Source organism: Mastigoproctus giganteus, chromosome 1 (genome assembly GCF_048544385.1).
Source record: "Mastigoproctus giganteus isolate SK-2022 chromosome 1, ASM4854438v1, whole genome shotgun sequence".
NCBI classification, from domain to species: domain Eukaryota; kingdom Metazoa; phylum Arthropoda; class Arachnida; order Uropygi; family Thelyphonidae; genus Mastigoproctus; species Mastigoproctus giganteus.
The window spans coordinates 197,597,227-197,609,340 of record NC_143575.1 but is presented as its reverse complement, the minus strand read 5'-3'; the positions used below and the strand labels follow the sequence as shown (position 1 = coordinate 197,609,340).

Sequence of the window (12,114 nt, the reverse complement as noted above, 5' to 3'; positions counted from 1 at the left end):
TATAAGAAAAGAATAATGAAGGCAAACTGTAGGAATAAATATTAAATATCTAACAGATATCGAGGTGTGTAAAGCAGCAGAGACCAATATCATTGGAATATAAAAATATTAAGAAAGAAATGAATGATATAGCTCGTAACTGAACAGTGGAAATATTATAAAATGGAAGTATAGAAACTTGTGAAATAATAAAATATAGATATAGAAAGGAACAAAAGCCAAAACTATTTTAGAAAACCTGAAGGTATATATTTAGAAGAGACTGGCTTAAGATTGTAGAAAGTGAAATATCACAAATACCAGTGGTAAAATACTATGCACCAAAAACACAGGAATTCAAAACAGTATGAACAGAAATGGCAGGAAGCAAATGCAAGTAGACTGTACTATGGAAAAATAATTTAGAAAATATTATAATGTCCAACATGAGTCATAATATAAAAAACTAACTATCACAATGTTAATCCAATGGTACAAAAGGAAAATTGAAAAAAGTTTAATATCAACCATGAATCTAAACTCTTCAGAAAGCAGCTAGATCTATAACTGATAAGCAGTGTTTTGTTAGTGTGACAACCAAGAACCTATGTAACTTGTTTGAATGGCTGCAGCATTTTATATTACTAAAATTCTATAGAAAGGAAAGATACCACAATGAAATTCAAACCACTGATTCATTACAATGAGTGAATAAAAAAAAATCACAAATTGTGAATGAAATTAATTTTAAGTTGGCTGTGTATGATTACTACATTTGGAGCAAGCAAAGTTAATCAGTGTAAACTGTATCTAAACAGTAAAATAATTTTGCCATTATTTAGATTCATAGCTGACATCCCACTTTTTTCATTTTTTTTCATACGGTTATATTAATATTGTGATATTTCACTGTTCAGATTACAGCATACTTCGATATTTCATAGTTTCGATGTCTCTGTAGCCAACAAAATTCTTTAGTTTTTTTTTTTTTAGTCATATTGAGCATTATTACATTTTCTAAACTATTTTTTACATGGTATAGTCTTCTTTCATTTGATTTTGCTATTTCTTTCAATGCTATTAGTGTATAGTTCTGTTGAAATTGGCGATATTTCACTTTTTATGATCTTCAGCCGCTCTTCATTTGACTCTAAATTTATCCCTTTAGGTTTTCTAACATACTTTTGATACTTTTACACCTAAATTTTATTATTTCATGGTTTCTGTACTTCCATTCTATAATATTTCCACTTACATTATTAGCCATATCATTAACATTCATATATGTGTTATAGGTATACACATGTTAATAATCTGTCTCCGTCTCGTTTTAATAATATGCCAGTTTTTCTTTGTATTCCCTTCTTACTTGACTTGGTCATTCTGCCAATTTGTAATTTTCTTAACTTGTATATGTTAACTTTGTTATAAAAAATATACATATATTTCTTTATAACAAAGGGATAACTATATACAGTATATAATGCTACATCTAGATTATTTATCAGTTTGTCTACATTATTAGATTTAAGTGTTATACAGGGTGTTTCAAAAATGATGGTCAATCATTTAAAGGTGAAAAGTACAAACTAAAATAAGCAAAAAAGTCCCAGTGAACATCGCGTCGCAAATGAACCGTTTTCGAGATAATGCACATTTTCTGTTAAGATCCGCCACTGACTATGGGAGCACTAGTAGCAAAAAGCTGTGAATCCTTTGCTAAGGGTGGTTTTATTAAACATAAGATAACACATTTTTAATTTTTGATTTCAACACCACAGGATTTACAGATGTTACATGTTACAGGATGTTACAAAAGGTGTTCAGAATGCTGTCCTTGCATCCATATGCAGCTTTATAGTCTTCTCTGCATTGAGTTGCAAATCCTCTCAGGTGTTCCTGGGTCATTTCTGATTTGCTGAAAGACTCCTTCAACCCGATGCTGCAATTTCTCAGCTGTGTTAATTGTCAGAAGTGTACACCAAGGTTTTTGCATGACCCCAGATACAAAAATCCATAGGATTTAAGTCTGGTGATCTGGGTGGCCATATTACAGTCCCACCTCTACCTATCCACCATTGACTATACCTTCTAGTTAGATACTGAGTCACAACTCGAGCAAAATGTGCTGTTGCACCATCATGCATAAACTACATGTTCTGACATTGCTGAAGTGGAGCATTATCATCATCAAGGAGATCTGGAAGAACATTCTGCAGGAACTGAAGGTACAGCTCTCTTGTTAGCCTGTTTGGCAGAAAGTGTGATCCAATTATATGGTCTCCTAGTAGTTTTGCCCAGACATTCAACAAGAAACATTGCTGATGTCATGACTTGTGAATTGCATTAGGATTTTAATTGGACCAAACATGACAGTTATGAAAATTAAATATACCATCATGAGAACCCAGCTTCGTCAGTGAACAAAATGTTGTTTAAAAATTGGGGGTTCAGGACACACTGTCGTTGTATCCACTGGCAAAGGTTCACTCTGGGATGGTAGTCTGTATTGCTGAGACCTTGCGCGCTGGATATGGTAGGGGTACAGTAATTACCGATGTAAAATTCGCCACACACACACACACACACACACACACTGCTATGACTCAGTACATGCTCTTGCAGAGCAACCCTCCTTGTCGAAATTACTGGATTTTGTTCTATTCTTTCTAACACTTTCCTCAACATCAGGTGTTATGCTTTTGGGCCTACCTGCTCGTACTCCAAGCACCCATATTCTCTAAGGCATTGATGTACCCTGATGAATGTGCACCTGTTGGGCTGCCTTCGGCGGGCAAACGTGCTGCCTCGAGTGCATTGCCATTGGCTTTACCATACATGAAGTGCATGTCCGTATACTCTTCATTGCTGTAACCTCTTTCCATGTTGTGGCTATCCTTTGACAAGTATTAATATGCCTGCTACATCTCAATCTCAGAGCATTGAGAGAGGGGAAAGGAAGAGAATGAGCATAACCTAACCTAAACAAACAAGTCAGTTGTGGATCTCAGCTCTGTATGGTTCACTTTGTCAGTGGTGTATCCCAACTAGAAATGTGCAATATCTCGAAAACAGTTCACTTAAGGAAACATGTTTACTAGGTTTTTTTGCATATTGTAGTCTGTACAGTTCAGTTCACCTTTAAATTATTGACCATCACTTTTGAAACACCTTGCACATATATTTATTAATTCAATGTAAGAGACTATCGTGTTTGTCTCACACAGTGCAGCAAAGATAGAGCATGATGTTTGTATATATTCAAATTTTTTTTTTCAGAAATCTGTCTAACAATTTTTGGTTGTAAGATCACAGGTAAATCTAGCATTTTATGCTGAATGAAGGCAAAATTAGCTAAAGATTTAGGATGGAAATAGACAACTTGCCATCAGATAAGCTAATAGCCCAGCGCATTGAAATAAATAGTTACAGAAAATATAAGTATATGAATGGAAACTTGTACTTGGATTCCCTGGGACTGTAACTTGCTGTCAGCACTAGTAATGACCCTGGTTATTTTAATTATGTTTCTGAGGAAACTGATAGTATATGTTTAAAAAAAAAAGAGACATTATAATCTTAGCATTTTGAATAGTTTGTGGGTCTTTAAGACTAATTGCCTAGTTACAAATACTGAATTCAAAACAAAATTTCTGTTTAATTTCTTCATTCTCTCTGCATTTACCACACATAACATCATCACCATGGATGTTATATCTATCTGTAGTCAGTCAGCATACATGTCTAGCTGACGAGGCTAGTGGGAGCCAGATGTGTTCAAAGCCGCTAAGTGAATTTTCTTATTTATTGATTTGAAATTATTGTTTTTCTAAAACTTTTGATTTAAATTTAGTAGTATAGCATTATTTTGTGATTTTCTGATTAATCTGGTGTATTTATTCTTTACTCGGCCTTGTAATTGCATAAAAGTATCGGAAAGAGTATCAAATCCACGTCTTATAAGTTGCAGCTCTGCTGAACAAGAAGTTTTTTAGCCATATTTAGCCACTTTATTGACCAATTGTTACATCAAATTATTTTCTGTAAGTAGCTTATAGACCTAGGCAGGATCAATAGTTTATTCTGAATTGAGACAGCGAGATTTGGAAGTTAATTAATACTTAAGTGTCCGTAGATTTACCGTTCGTAACTTGTGCCATTGTTATACGATACGTTATATCCCGAACTAGATAGTTTTAGTATAGTATATATAGTATAGTATATAATATAATATTGTCAATTAATCAGAAAAATGTACTAATTTTGTTAAACTTCGTTGTCAATTAAATTGTACTTTTAACTAAATACATATAACGACTTAGATTACAAACGAAACATAATTAATTAGTACATAACTTGATACGGAAATTATATAAACAGAACTTGTAGATAATATTTGATACTGAAAAATATATATATAGTGTTATAACTGTGTTGGGATACAAGTTTAGGGTTGTAATTTTGTACTGAAATTGAAATTTTATTGAAATTAAATTGAAATCATGACGAAGACCAGAGCAGCAAAGCAAAAGGCTCAAGCTAATGGGAGTGCTGTGGCTCAGAGGAGAACTGAGGGGGGGCAGTTGCCCTCTGAATCACAGTCTTTTAAAATGCACTGCTTGCATGATGTTTGTGGAGCAATCGGGTCGGGACATGATATTGCCATGGGGGATGTCTTTGTGTGTGCGAGACGCAAGGAGTGTAACAAAATCAGGCGACAACTCAGCGTTGTTATGGGCCTATATGAGAGCTTGAAGGACAGGGTGGATGCCCTCGAAGGATTTAAAGTGAGGGCCCATCAAGCTCTCAGCTGCCCACATCAACGCCAGAGCTTGCACTTGGTCATCACGCAACACAGCGGCAACCCCCAAGGCAGAATGCGCTGTCCCACAGGAACTAGTAGTTTTTGGTGACTCTATTGTCAGGGAAACGGGAAACATGCTTTGTAAAAAGGATAGGTGGAACAGGACCAGAGTATGTCTGCCAGGGGCAAAGGTTGATGACGTTGTAGAGCGGATATCATCTTTTAAGGGCACAAAAGGTGATATAGTTGTACACGTTGGCACTAATGATATTAAGAGCAGGAGACCAGCAGAATTACTTCACAAGTACAGGTCACTGTTGAAAAAAAGCCGTGAATTAGGGTTGAATATGAAAGTGTTTGCAATTCTGCCCAGACACGATAGGAGGGAGTATATGATGAGAGCCTTGTCGATCAATTTGGCCCTGGAAAGACTGTGCAAGGCTCAAGGGGTAGAATTTTTTTCAGCCTGGTCTGTACTTGTTAACAGAAGGGACTGCTTCTACAGGGATGGGATACACTTAAATAGAAAGGGTACAAGAATATTTGCTGATGCTATCGAGGCAGTGTTGGTGGGTCGGAAAACTGCTAGCTTGAGGAGATACAAGGACTAATAGATTAACAGTAGCCACTGGCAGAGGTGAAAGTGTTTCTTGCACTGCTTCTATTGGAATGAGCAGAAGCCTAGAAAACAAGATGCAGGATATTTCAGAGACTGCTGGGAGTCATTGCGGTCCAAGTAAACACATGGGTTGTGTTAGGGTAGCTAAGAAAAAGAACAGGTGCATGTATACTTGCGTGTACACCAATGCTAAGAGTTTGGTAAATAAATTTGATGAATTTGAGGTATTGCTCAAAGCATCAAAGGCGGATATTGTTGGGATATCAGAGACGTGGTGTCACACAGGAGTCTAGGAAAATTTACCACCAGCAATTGATCGTCAGCAATTTACCGCCGCGTCAGTTTATCGCATTTTACCATCTAGAAGCAATGAGATGTGTTTGGTCAAATCATAAAAAAATATTTTTTATTTAAGTTTCTGCCTTAAGCTACTTTAAGCATCTAAAGCTACTTTAGCTACTTTATATACTATGATTAGCATATTTTTGGAATTCTATGAACTGTGAGGGAATAGTACGGAAATAAAAAAAACACATGTATGGAAATATGTAATTTAATAGGTAGATTATGTATTTTAATAGTTACATGTATCACAAAAATAGTAAAAAATCCATTATTTGAACAATATAACAATTGGTTAATTTTAAACTAAACTAAACTAATTATAACATGATGAATGTCATAGTACACTGCAAAAATTCAAAATGAATGTTTATGCAATCTTCAGAATCAGTCACGTTGGGATAATTAATTATAACATTATGTATGTCATAGTACACTGCAAAAATTCAAAATGAAGTCACGTTGGGATAATTAATTAAAGAAACTGTAATATTTAACACAGTATTTAAATTATTAATAAGAAATATTATGCGCTATACCTCTTAGATAATCAACAATATCACCCCGTTCATCGTATGCACTAACAAGCCTTTTAATTCGTTCGTCACAATCGTGATACTTCTTTTTTTTTGTTGCCCGGAACACTTCCACTTAAATATTGTTAAATGCGCATTTCGTTAATACTTTGTTCTTTTTTAATGCAATCGATAAATTTCCAAATCTTGGGATGATAAGCAGCAACTTGTTCCTCAAATCCTCTATGCCACCCTTCAACAGAATTATTCATTCTTGGTAATCCTTCAAGAACAAGCTGGCATACGCTCCACATTTCATGGGAATACTTTGTTGGTCGATGAAGATGTCGTCTGGTTGGGTGTCCAATCCATGTATCCTCAAAATAATCAACAACGTCTTGCGATTCTGGAGGAAAGACACAAATGTTCAAAAATGACCGTCACAATTGGAGTGGGCACAAATGCAATTGCTGCCAAAATTCACATATTTAAAGCAAAATTAGCATCAGTTTCATAACGTTTCAATCCATTATTCTGAATGGAATGAAAAATATATTGTGAAAAGTGGAAAAAACAACCCCATTGCGAAGTGTCAGGAAAAACTCTTCTGCAAGCATTCATCATTGCCATCTCAAAATCTATAGTTATTGATTGCGGGGACATAGCCGGTTCCAATACTTTCAGCTGCTATAGTAGAGATACATACATTTCTTCAGACTCCTTAGGCAATAATGCATAAACTAATGGAAGCGATATTTTGTCCTCGAATCCATGTATCGTATACTGCTGATAAAAAAGTAAGGGAACAGTTTTGAAAGTCCCATCGGCATAGCCGACCGGGCTAGTCGAGTGGGTAAAGTACCTGCCCGGCAACCCAAAGGTCGCGGGTTCGATTCCCGCCTCGGGCTTGGATCAAAGTACTGCAAAAACCTTGGGAGGTGCAATATGGCCACAGAAGCCAATGCGCCAACAACTACCAAATCAAAAAAAAAAAAAAAAAAACCCATCGGCATACCAGTGTTCACTTCGCGCTAACAACTGCAAATTTCTTTTCGTACTGAAAATTAACATACGATTGTCCTCGGGTCCAGAATCAAATTGTAGAAACAATTTTCCATTGCATGATGTTTTATATTCTTATGTAAAAACTATGTTTCTACGATACGTTGGAAGAACTGGGCCATCAAAATTTCGATTTCTTATATTTCGGATCGTTCTTTCATTGTATCTACACTTGGAACCTTAGGGGCTGCTGCTGCTTGGCTACAGATTCTCGAAACATTTGAAATAATACTATGAGGCATATTATTTGTTGTTTCTGCATAAGTTCAAATGGTATCAAGAAGTTGTGCTGCCTCAACTCCTGCTGCGTCTCCACAATGATTGTGCTCCTTCCATGTTTTAACCATGGTGTTATCTACCGTAGTAACTCAAGCGGCACATTTGGTTTTTCTGTAATTTTGACACTTCCAATGAATTTTTGTTTCATTTTGCCTGTCTTTATGAAACAAATTCATACTAAAGCACAATTTCTGTTTTCCTTTTTCTGATTTCAAAAATTCCACCGACATGATACGTTCACAAACTCAAAAGGATGAAAAATAAACTCAAAATAAGAAAATGTTGTGATTGTAAGAGATTATAAATATATAAGTACCTCTCTAATCGGCACCCTGCCCCCATTCCCCTAAAACATGCTACTTAAGTTAAAAATAAATTTATATAAATTATATGTATTGCCTGGCGATATTTGTAGGCTATAACTTGTTTATGCGATAAACTGACGTGGCGGTAAACTGCTAGCAATTAATTTCTGGCGGTGAATTGTGGGCAATAAACTTTCCTAGACTTAATCTAGGAAAGTTTATCGCTGAAAGGTTAAGAAAATTATAAACAATTTATAGCCTACAAATGATCGCTACCATATTTTATCACCTGGCAATATATATAATTTATATAAATTTATTGGTCATTTTAAATTGAAAATATGGCTTTTCTATAGGTGTTATTTAATGTAATGATTAAGTGCAGTTAAAAATGGAAGTTATATGCTAGGTATACATTTCCTAGAATTACATACGATTGCGGGTGCTTTAATTTAATTGCCTGTTATTTTCCAAAATTGGAATTAGGTAGGTACCTACTTAATTCCTTTAACTTAAGTGGAAGTGATCCGGGCAAGCAAAAAAAAGAAGTATCGCGATTGTGATGAATGAATTAAAAGGCTTGTTAGTGCATATGATGAACGGGATGATATTGTTGATTATCTAAGAGGTATAGCGCATAATATTTCTTATTAATAATAATTTACATACTGTGTTGTAAATATTACAGTTTCTTAGTAATTAATTATCCCAACATGACTGATTCTGAAGATTGCGTAAACATTCATTTTGAATTTTTGCAGTGTAATATGACATACATAATGTTATAATTAGTTTAGTTTAGTTTAAAATTAACCAATTGTTATATTGTTCAAATAATGGATTTTTTTACTATTTTTGTGATACATGTAACTATTAAAATACATAATCTACCTATTAAATTACATATTTCCATACATGCGTTTTTTTATTTCCGTACTATTCCCTCACAGTTCATACAATTCCAAAAATATGCTAATCATAGCTTAAGGCAGAAACTTAAAAAATAAAAAATATTTTTTTATGATTTGACCAAACACATCTCATTGCTTCTAGACAGTAAAATGCGATAAACTGACGCGGCGGTAAATTTTCCGCACCCCGTCACACAGAACTGGAATTTGGGGAGTACAACGTCTACAGAAAGGATAGACAGGATAGGAAGGGAGGAGGAGTTATGCTATTAGTTAAGAAACACATAAAATCCAAGGAAGTGAAGCTAGTCGACATCACTGGACAGTGCAGTGTTGAGTCAGTTTGGTGTGACATAAGCATTGGTAGATCAAAATTGAGAGTACGAGTGTGCTATAGGCCTAATGACTCTGATGAGTATAATAAGAAACTGTACAGGTAAATAGAGTGAGCCAGTAAATCAGAGAATCTTATAATGGAGCATTTTAATTTCCCAGATATTGACTGGAATTTGTGGGTTGGTCACGCACACTCTAGCAAGGCTTTTGTGGATTTATTGGATGATTGTTTTCTACATCAGCATGTTAGGAAGGCAACCAGAGGGAGTAATACTCTTGATTTGATTATCAGTAGTGATTCTTCATGCATGAAGAATCTGCAGATAGAGGAACCACTAGGTGGCAGTGATCACAGTGTGCTGAAGTGGGATTTACTCAAAGAGGTAGGCGCCTCCGTAGCCAGGTGGAAAGGAGCAGCAGTGCGTAGCACACGATTCTTGATTAGACCGGGGTTCGAGCCCGTCACCACCAAATATGGAGGATGCGGAAAGGTCAGGGAATGACCACCGCATATCCTGGAGCAATATGGCCTTATTTGCTAATGCTCCTAAATAACAAAACAAAACAACAAACTCAAAGAGGTAACTACCATCCAGGGTAAAGAGAAGGGTTATTGCTTTCGTAAAGGCGACTACGATGGTGGGAACTGATGATGTTACCAACAGCAAATTCAAAATGGGAAGCATTCACGGAACTTATTTTGGAAGCTACTAGGCTTTACATACCAACTAAGAAATATTGTTCAAGGTTTAGGCCTAAATGGATGTCAGATGAACTAATGAGACATGTGGCAGAGAAGAAAAATGCATGGGATACATATAAATTAACGCGTGACACAGAAGCCTATGATAGATATAAGTTGATCTGTAACCAAGTTACAAAGGAGGTTAGGCAGGCGAAGGCAGATTACGAGAAATCTTTGGCAAGGGATGCAAAGAAAAACAGCAAAGAGTTCTTTACTTAAGTAAACTCTAGAAGGAAGGGGATGAATCAGATTGGTCCACTTGATATAAATGGTTCAACTGTTGATGATCCTGCTCAGGTAGCTAACAAACTAAATGAATATTTTTGCATCGACATTCACACATGAGCAGTTATTCAGCGAGGGGAATGCCAGAGGTGTTTTCAACTCTGGCAGTAAGCTAGATAATCTTGTAATAACTGAGAGTAAAGTGGAGGAGAAATTGTTGAAGATAAACACAAGAAAGGCACCTAGGGTGGGTGGGATCTATCCAGTTATATTAAAGGAGGCAGCAAAGGAAGTAAGCAAACCCTTAGCCATAATTACGAGAGCTTCCTTGGACTCAGGGGAGGTACCCATAGACTGGAGATGTGCAAATGTGACCCCAATTCACAGAGGAGGATCAAAGGCTGACACAAGTAATTATAGACCTGTGAGTTTAACTTCTGTTCCAGGAAAATTAATGGAGGCATTGGTTAAACAAGCACTGCAGGATCATCTAGACAAGACTTCAGTTATAGGTCGGACACAGCATGGTTTTGTTAAGGGAACGTCTTGCCTGACCAATTTGATTGGATCCTATGATGCAGTCACAAAAGAACTGGATGCAGGGGATAACTTTGATATTATATACTTGGATATTAGAAAGGCTTTTGATACTGTTACACATGAAAGACTGCTGCCCAAATTGGAACAGTGTGGCATTGGAGGCAAATTGCTATTATGGATAAAGGGGTGGTTGAGGGGGAGAAGACAGAGAGTGGTAATCAATGGACACTGCTCATTGTGGACTAATGTTATTAGTAGAGTCCCTCAGGATTCAGTGTTGGGTCCATTATTGTTTTTTGTATTTATAAATAATATTGATGATGGTATATCAAGCTAAATGTCCAAGTTTGCAGACGATACAAAAGTTGGCAGGGTTGTTAAGGATACTACTGACACTATGCTGCTGCAACAGGATCTGGAAAGGTTGAGCAGATGGGCTGAGAGGTGGCAAATGAAGTTTAACATTGACAAATGTAAAGTACTACATATGGGAAACAGCAACCCCAGAGCAACGTATCAACTCTGTGGTACTACACTGACAGTGGTAGAGAATGAAAAGGACCTGGGGACAATTGTGCAGGCAGATATGAAGTTCTCATGGTGTCTTATCAATGATATACAGGAATTTTTCTAGCAGAGATAAGGAGGTGATTATTCCCTTGTATCAGGCAATTGTCTGGCCACAACTTGAGTACTGTATACTGATCTGGAGGCCTCATTTCAAGATGGATGTAGAGCTGCTGGAACGAGTACAGAGAAGGGCAACAAGGTTAGTGAAGGGAACAAAGGGTTGCACTTACGAAGAAAGGCTTAAGTTTTGCAAATTACAGTGTCTGGAGACTAGGTATCAGCGAGGTGATCTGATAGAGGTGTATAAAGCCTTGAATGGTTTGAGCATGCTCAGTGCTGATAGGATTCTTCCCCTTGCTCAGAATAATCACCTGAGAGGGCATAAATTCAAATTGAGGAAAGACAGATGTAGGATAGATGTGCGGAAATTTGCCTTTAGCCAGCGGATAGTTGGTTGGTGGAACAGACTTCCATTCCCTGTTGTGGAAGTTGATAGCCTAAATAAATTTAAGGCTCAGGTGGACAGGTATTTTTAAAGAACGGAGGGGTGAAGTGGAAGTTTTTTTTTTTTTTTTTTTTTTTTTTTTTTTCTGGCTGATGCTGCATTAGCTTGCTTTCTTGCATCATATGCCTTTACTAATGCTAATGTCAGCACACACACACACACACACACACACACACACACACACACACACACACACACACACACACACACACACACACACACACACACACACACACACACACACACACACACACACACACACACACACAGTACAAGCAATAATGCCTTGATTTGTAGGAGCACTGCATGCAGCAAGTTATACATGTAGTTGTTATAGTCTTCTTCTTCAAGAGGAGTGTTTCCATTTACAATGGGTT

The 12,114-nt window shown here is 36.6% G+C and overlaps 1 protein-coding gene across 1 annotated transcript in view; it reads left to right on the top strand.

Annotated features, from left to right (window-relative positions):
• LOC150091432 (leucine-rich repeat serine/threonine-protein kinase 1-like) overlaps positions 1 to 12,114 on the top strand; it is a 595,643-nt gene that overhangs the window by 146,784 nt on the left and 436,745 nt on the right. The window lies entirely within an intron of this gene.